This window comes from Podarcis vaucheri, assembly GCF_965113315.1.
Source record: "Podarcis vaucheri genome assembly, chromosome: 4".
NCBI lineage: Eukaryota > Metazoa > Chordata > Lepidosauria > Squamata > Lacertidae > Podarcis > Podarcis vaucheri.
In genome coordinates this window covers 18,585,858-18,594,641 of record NC_138762.1, presented here as the reverse complement: position 1 = coordinate 18,594,641, position 8,784 = coordinate 18,585,858, and the positions used below count along the sequence as shown (strand labels likewise).

The following is an 8,784-nucleotide window of genomic DNA, read 5'->3' as shown; positions in this document are numbered from 1 at the left end:
TCAGGGCGGTTCACAGAACAAAAGTGCAGGTGGGACTCAAAGTGGGCATTGCAAAACAAAATGCACATTTTTAAGAGAGATGGTAGGCTTCTGATGGCAGTGCGCCTTCGGGAGTGAAGTCGAACCACTGCGCTAGCAGCACCAAAGTGACCTCCCCAGGGTGCAAGCCAGGGCAGTGTTCATGGAGGTCCTGGGCTGCCCAGACAACGAGACGCCCCTCTTGAGCTCGCTGGCGTGGTCCAAAGCAGAGCTATGCATTTGGCATGAGTAGCCGGAAGGAGGCATACAAGACGCCATCCCACTGTCTTAGGGACTCCACTGTGGATTTCTTTACCGCTTAGTCTTTTCTTTTCCTGAAGGTATCCACAAGGGAGAAAAAGTATGGCTCAGAGTTTTCCTTCTCCTGGATGGGCTACCTTCCCAGGTTGATGAACCCCATCTGCCCCTCATTTCCCTCTACAGCGTTTGCAGAAATAATCATCATAATCATCATAATAATTTATTATTTGTATCCCGCCCCTCTGGCTGGGTTTCCCTAGCCACTCTGGGTGGCTTCCAACAAAGATTAAAAATACATGACAATGTCACACATTAAAAACTTCCCTGAACATAGTTGTTTATTTCCTTGACATCTGATGGGTGGGCATTCCACAGGGCTGGTGCCACTACCGAGAAGGCCCTCTACCTGGTTCCCTGAAACTTTGCTTCTCACAGTGAGGGAACCGCCAGAAGGCCCTCGGAGCTGGACCTCAGTGTCCGGGGTAAACGATGGGGGTGGAGACACAGCCATGGTTTCTCCAAAGCATTCTGGGAGTCGTAGTTTGTGAAGGGTTCTGAGAGTTGTGAGGAGGCCATCTCTCTTTGGCCAAGTAAGATTGTCTTCCATGAACATGGTCTTAACAGTGTGTCCGTAAGTGACTGTGGAGGCTGATTCTGGATCTGCATGTCCTTCCACAGTGGGGACATAGGTTTCCGGGCAGAGATCTACAAAGACCTCAGTTCCCTGAGAAGAGGGATGACTGAAACAGACAAAGTAGCAAAGTGAGGAAGGGAGTGCACAAACCCACATCTTGTTCCTGAACCTTGTTGCCAGGTTCTTCTATGGACACCAGACACCAGACTGAACTGCATTCTTGTGCTTTATCCAGGAAGGTCTTCAGTGGCGACAACAGCACTCTTAGAGATGCAGCTGCAAAGAAGGTGGAGAAAATCCATCAGACACTGTCTGGAGAAGCATTACTTGCGGACCTCGTGGGATAACTCTGTGGCCCCCTGAGGGGTCCGTGGCTCGCAGGCTGGGAGTCAATACTCCACAACACCAAATAAGGCAAACAACTCAGCAGGCATCCCAGAGAAGCCAGGAGAATTAAGTCTTTAATAGTCTATTTATTGCATCTAGGCAGAGACGGCGAAAATCTAAGTTGACCCCGTGGAGAATGTTCGCTTATTAAAGGCCAGACACGGCTCTGTTTATGTTTCATAATTGAAGATTGCCCTAGTGTCGCACAGACGTGTTGACACAAAATCTATGCAATCTTCACCTGAATGTTCCATCTGCCACGATAAGAGCGAAAAGTCGTCATAACAGCCCAAGTAAGAGATCTTTTCTCTCTCTCTCTTTCCTGGGCGGCTTCAGCTGCAGTTAAAAGAACTGCCACCCATTTTAAGAACACGGGAAGCTATCTCCTACAGAGTCAGAGCACTGGTCAGTCTAACTCAGTCCTGTTGCGTTGTCACATGCATAAAAACATTGGCCATTTTCTCCAGAATGACCACCCCTAATCTCACTATGAGAAGAAAGAACTAGCAGCTTTCAAAAAGAAATCAGCCTGTAAATTGTAGGCCTGCTTCCTTGAGAGAGGCACAATAAATGTCATAGGACTTGATTTTGAATAGAGATATATATAAGGGACGCGGGTGGCGCTGTGGGCTAAACCACAGAGCCTAGGGCTGCCGATCAGAAGGTCGGTGGTTCGAATCCCCGCGACAGGGTGAGCTCCCGTTGCTCAGTCCCTGCTCCTGCCAACCTAGCAGTCTGAAAGCACGTCAAAGTGCAAGTAGATAAATAGGTACCACTCCGGCGGGAAGGTAAACGGCGTTTCCATGCGCTGCTCTGGTTCGCCAAAAGCGGCTTAGTCATGCTGGCCACATGACCCGGAAGCTGTACGCTGGCTTCCTCGGCCAGTAAAAAGAGATGAGCCCCGCAATCCCAGAGTCGGTCACGACTGGACCTAATGGTCAGGGGTCCCTTTACCTTTTATACCAGTATATAGGTCTGCCGTGTTAACCCCTAGAAACAAGGACTACCTGCTATGTTCTCTTTGGATTTTGATGTAAAAGGAAGGGTTGTGTTGATAGATAGATAGATAGATAGATAGATAGATAGATAGATAGATGATAGAAGATAGATGGAATAAAAACCTACCTAGCCAACTAAATGATGGAGGGGGATGGTTAGGATACTGAGATAAAGATGTTGGCTGCACAGCCTACTCTTATCACTTGGGCTGTTTTTCCCAAGCTTCTGATGGAATATAACAAGGAACTGCTATGCACCACTGTCACTCATGTGAATTTTTTTAAAATTTTTTTGACATTTTATTGAAAATTTTCAGTGAGAAATAAGAAGAAAAAGAAAACAGATACATTACAAAATATGGGTATATAAGTAATACTGTTATTCCAACTAATAAAAATCAGTAAAACGTTTTAAATTTTATAAATGCATTCCAAATATCATTGTATTTATCAACAAACAATCTGTGCCGAAATGCAATCTGGCCATATGTTGCGAGAGCTGTCATATCCTATGCAGTGCTCAAAGGGGGGGCCATAGTATTATCTTTCCAATGAATCATAGAATCATAGAGCTGGAAGGTATACCCAAGGGTCATCTAGTCCAGCCCCATCAACACATCTTTTGCCCAACGCGGGGCTCAAATCCATGACCCTGAGCCACTGTCAAACCCCATATAGTTGGTATGGGGTTTAAGATAACATTATCAATTGAAAATTTCAATCCCCTCCCCTGGCAGGTAGTATTTTTTATTTTATTTTATTTTATTAGAAAATCTTTATTAATTTTCACATAGACAAATATACATAGCATATAATACAAAAGACTATACAAATGAATAAAAACAATAAAGTCAGAAAAGTCAGAAAAACAAACATAAACAAATACAATATATTACACTTACATAACAAATTAAAATATGTAACTTCCAATAATTCTCATTATACTACTTATGTTATCTGTATTCCTTGCATGGATTCATATTATTTTATTTTGTATATAGGTATATAATCCACTATTACATTTTGGATAATTCTTGGTTATCAGTATCACTTTATTTCTGCAAGTATCTTATTGTTCGTACAGTACATTTTCAAGTATTCTTTATATATTTCCCATTCCCTAAATACCTTTTGGTTTGACATTCCTCTAAGTTTTCCAGTCAATTTTGCTAGTTGCAGGTATTCTGTCATAAGAATTTGCCACTCTGTGATCGTCGGTAAGGTTTCATTTTTCCAATCTCTTGCCACTATCATCCTGGCTGCCGTAACTGCATACATAAACAATGGTCTTATATAATTTGTTTATTTCCACTGGTAGTGTTCCTAATAGAAAAATTTCTGGGTTTTTTTTTTTAGAAATGTAGATTTGAATATTTTTAAAAATTCACTATAAATGTTGTTCCAAGTAGTATTAATACACCCAAAACCTTCCCCCAAAATTTCGTGTCAGACATACAGCAAACTCCGGATAGCTCAGTTGGTAGAGCACAAGACTCTTGATCTCGGGGTTGTGGGTTCAAGTCCTGCGTTGGGCAATAGATTCCTGCATTGCAGGGAGTTGGCCCAGATGGGTCTTGTGGTCCCTTCCAACTCTATAATTCTATGATTGTGTAAACATATGATTCAATGAGGCATTATTTGTGATAATGCCTTAAGAAGGGGCATCAGAAGCCTGCCCTTAATGGGCACTCAGTTATGTGATGTGAGCCAGTGTTGTGTGTTAAGAGTGTGTGACTAGGGCCTGAGAAACCCAGGTTCACATCTGGCCCTAACTTGGGTGACCTTAGACCACTTGCAGTCTCCCAGGGTGGCCTACCTCACAGGATTGCTGTGAGGATAAAATGGGGAGGAGTACAGTGAAAAGCAGAAACGTCACCTTGCCAACAAAGGTCCGTATAGTTAAAGCTATGGTTTTCCCAGTAGTGATGTATGGAAGTGAGAGCTGGACCATAAAGAAGGCTGATCGCCGAAGAATTGATGCTTTTGAATAATGGTGCTGGAGGAGACTCTTGAGAGTCCCATGGACTGCAAGAAGATCAAACCGATCCATTCTGAAGGAAATCAGCCCTGAGTGCTCACTGGAAGGACAGATCCTGAAGCTGAGGCTCCAATACTTTGGCCACCTCATGAGAAAAGTCCCTGGAAAAGACCCTGATGTTGGGAAAGATTGAGGGCACAAGGAGAAGGGGACAACAGAGGACGAGATGGTTGGACAGTGTTCTCGAAGCTACTAGCATGAGTTTGAGCAAACTGCGGGAGGCAGTGGAATACAGGAGTGCCTGGGATGCTGTGGTCCATGGGGTCACGAAGAGTAGAACACGACTGAACGACTAAACAACAACAACAACAGTGGTACCTCGGGTTACAGATGCTTCAGGTTACAGACTCCGCTAACCCAGAAATAGTACCTCGGATAAGAACTTTGCTTCAGGATGAGAACAGAAATCACGTGCTGGCGGCACAGATTAAGAACAGTTTCAGATTAAGAATGGACCTCCAGAATGAATTAAGTTTTTAACCTGAGGTACCACTGTAGAAGCATGCCCATCACCTTGACTTTTGGGAAGAATGCTGGGGTGTAAATAAAATAAATGTACCAGCAAGAGAGAATACTTAAAGGTGACTTCTCTTCCCAGGAACAAGCTCCCTTTCTTCTTGATTCATGTTGCACCTACTGGACACACCGCTAAAACGGTGTTCACCAAAGAAGAAGAAGAAAGCTCGTTTTATTACAGTGAGAATTTTATAAGCAATTTCTGTGGTTTTAACAGGCTTTTTTTTTTTACTGCAGCTGTGGGTGGCGGTCTCCCCCCCCCCCGCAAAAAAACCTCGCTATATTTTAAAATATGTTTATTACTAGTATATTTTTATTTGGATGTGCCATGCTGCTTTGATTGCTTGGGCAAAACGCGAGATATAAATAATTCGAAAGGAACAGAAGTATTTTTAGATCCCCCGTTTGATTTTCTCTGCTCACAGGTTCCTTTTTGATGTTGGTTCTGTGTTCAAATGTGCGGGGTGGACTTCAAAAAACAAATAAATCTATTCCTCCTCTTTAACATTTCACGCGAAATGCCTTAATAGAGACCAGTGGGTGAGAGGAGACCAGAGACGGGTCAGAAATCTAAAAAAATCAAATCAAATCCCTGCGTGTTTCTTCTTCTCCATACCTTTCTGCCTAACACACCGCGATCGATCGCCTGCAAGTTTAAATCTTGGTGGGGAGCGCAAACGCGTTTTCCGCCGGAGGCTTCCCAGTAAAGAGACTTGGCGATCGTGCGCTTGGAGCAACAAGGAAGCCAGGAGGCGGCGAAGCTTGCCAGACCAGAGCAGGCGGCCGCTCAACGCTGCGCTGGACTCGCTTGGGCAGGGGGCGCAGGCGGCGCTCGCTCGGCAGAGGGCGTCCCGCTTGCGGCTTCGAGCGGAGCCGGGAGGAGCCTCGTGCGTTGCGCGCCTGGGCCGGGGAGGAGCTGCGCCACCGCCGCCGCCGCTTGTGCCACGTCCATCGGGCTGAGCCGAGCCGGGAAGCGGCTGGAGCGCCCGCACGTGCGCGCCGGGGGTGAGTCCAGACGGGGCGGCCAAGTTGCAGGAGCTCGGCGATCTCCGTTCTTCTCTCCTCCTCCAAAAATTTAAAAAGGAGCCAACGACCCGACACCCGCAGCCCCGATCGCTGCCTGCCCGGGACTTTCTTTCCCAGCTGTAGATTCCGCAGGCGGCGTAAGTCGTGGGGGGGGGGGGGGAGAGCGCGTGTGCATGGTGGTTACTCACGAGTAGGAGCCGCGCCGAGCCCAGCAGCGCACTTTGCGCCCTGCGTAAAAACAACCCGATTGCAAGCCTCCCCAAAGCCTTTGCGCCAAAGGAGGTCCAAGTCCGGGCCCCTGGAGGAGGGTTGGAGGAGGAAAGTGTTGCCTGGGTTTGTAGCCCGAGACTACGTGGCGCGCTTTACTCGAGAGTAGAAGGTCGTCTGAACTCGTGCATAGGGCGCGCGCGTGGGATTTCACCCCGGTGTTTACTCGGCGGAGAGTTCCGCGGTGCCGGCGAAGAAAAGCGTGCGTTAGGTAGGATTAAAGCTCCCTTTTTTTGGAGGGGGGAGACTAGGGGGGCGCAGGAAAAGTGGCGCGAGGTTTCAAAACGCGTGGAAATCGGGGGGGCAGAGGAAGAGTTGAGTGCGTCTGGGCGCGATGAGGCCTCTTTCGGGTTGCAAGGAAGGCGAGAGGCGGGAGTCCCGTTGGAAACTTTGCAAAGCAAAGGGAAGAGGCGTGTTTAAAGCTGGGAGGAGGGGAGGAGAGGGTTAAAAGGGGGTCGCGGATCAAGTTGCTGCCCTGATCGCGACCCGGAGACTAGTCCTTCCCTCCACCCCCACCCCCCTTAAAGTCAGTTTCCAGACGCGCAGCTGCTCGGCTTTGTAAGCGCCCTAGTAAGCGGATCTCCAAGAGACGAGTTGCTGTGTGGATCGAAATGGGGAGTCGTGCAGGCTGCAACTTCCTGCGCAACTTGGCCAGGACTTCCCCAGCCCCGATTGGGGGAGAGAGGAGGATCCGTACACGTAACGCCGCTTTGCTGCCGATCCAACAAGGAGCCATCCCTCTCTCCTTTCGACCCCCGCCAGCGTGTTTTGGACTCTGTTGCATGATGTCTGGGGCGATTTTCCCGGTCCCTTTTAAAGTAGGACTTGGCCGCGTTTTGGGGGAGCGGAGATCAGGACTGCACCTTGCTTAGGCAGGGGCGTCTCATGGATGTTTTATTCCGAAGTAAACCCAGCTATGTTCAGCGACATATGTTACGCCTAGTCGCGTTGCAATCCTAAGCACCTTTAAGATTTAGTGCAGTTTTGGGGAGTAGAACTTAAAACAAGAGAGGTGATGAATAGAGCTGGGCTGCATGAGACTCTGGGAGCTGTAGTTCTTTTAAAATTAAATTTAGCCTGGCCCTGAGAAATATGAGTAAAGGGGAAGAAGTCGTAGCGTAACAGCCCAATAAGTTGAGGTTAGTGGGACACCAAAGGCAGTTTTATCATTTTCGCTCCAGTAGCTGTGAAACTGGCGACTGCTTTTGATCTTTGGACACAGTGACATTCGTCAGGCACACATTTCTTCGGTTAATATCATGCTCAAGGTGTATGATTTTATTTATTGCATTTATATCCTGCCCTTTTTTCCAAGGAGGTCAAGGCAATGCACATGGTTCCTACCGTTTTATCCAAACAACAGCCCTATGAGGTAGGCTACGCTGGGAAAGAGCGACTGGTCTGAACTCTTGCAGTGAGCTTTGTGGTTTAGGATTCGGCCCAGTATGCCTGATGGAGCATCTTCACCCCCATCGTTCTGCCCGGACGCTGAGGTCCAGCTCCAAAGGCCTTCTGGCGGATCCCTCACTGTGAGAAGTGAGGTTACAGGGAACCAGGCAGAGGGCCTTCTCGGTAGTGGCGCCCACCCTGTGGAACTCCCTCCCATCAGATGTCATAGAGATAAACAACTATCTGACTTTTAGAATACATCTGGAGGCAGCCCTGTGTAGGGAAGTTTTTAATGTTTGATGTTTAGTTGTGTTTTTATATTATGTTGGAAGCCGCCCAGAGCGGCTGGGGCAACTCAGTCAGATGTAGTAGTAGTAGTAGTACTAGTAATAATAATAATAATAATAATTTTAAGCCGGCAAAAAGGGCAGTGTCACTCAAACGCTATTTTAAAGGCTTGTTTTGCCTCTGCCAGGCTCTGCCACCCTAAAGCAACCCTGCTGCTGAACAGAGTTTGGATCTGCCAGCTTAACTTTCACTGACTTGATTTACATCAACTTATTGTGCTAAAGGTATTGTTCCCGTGGTGTGGATTTGAATCCGGGCATTGCCACCCGTTTTTCAGCCCATGGGCCCATTTGCACACCAGAGAATCTGTTGTGGATGCACCCCACTTCTCTCACACACCTAGACAGGTGCTGCAACCTGTTCTATTGCCTATACAGTAATGTAATGCTTCTTTCAAAACTTTCCTGGTCAACAGGTGGGGGGGTACCAAGAGGGCATTAGGCCTCAGTGGGCACATAGGTGCTATGTTGGGAATAATAATAATAATAATAATAATAATAAAAATAATAATAATAATTTATTATTTGTACCCTGCCCATCTGGCTGGGTTTCCCCAGCCACTCTGGGCGGCTTCCAACAAAGATTAAAAATACATTAAAATGTCACACATTAAACACTTCCCTGAACAGGGCTGCCTTCAGATGTCTTCTAAATGTCAGGTAGTTGTTTATCTCTGTGACATCTGATGGGAGGGAGTTCCACAGGGTGGGTGCCACTACTGAGAAGGCCCTCTGCCTGGTTCCCTGTAACCTCACTTCTCTCAGGGAGGGAACCGCCAGAAGGCCCTCGAAGCTGGACCTCAGTACCCAGGTTGAATGATGGGGATGGAGACACTCCTTCAGGTATACTGGGCCGAGGCCGTTTAGGGCTTTAAAGGTCAGCACCAATACTTTGAACTGTGC

At 47.2% G+C, this 8,784-nt stretch overlaps 1 protein-coding gene across 2 annotated transcripts in view; it reads left to right on the top strand.

Moving 5' to 3' along the window:
• The first annotated feature begins 5,748 nt into the window (after positions 1 to 5,748).
• The window catches only part of SMCO4 (single-pass membrane protein with coiled-coil domains 4), a 49,997-nt gene continuing 46,961 nt past the window's right edge, over positions 5,749 to 8,784 (top strand). The window contains exon 1 of one of the 2 annotated variants that reach the window (XM_082219681.1): positions 5,749 to 5,857. The gene's annotated coding sequence lies outside the window, so the exon portion shown is untranslated. The other variant, XM_082219680.1, reaches the window with a different exon arrangement.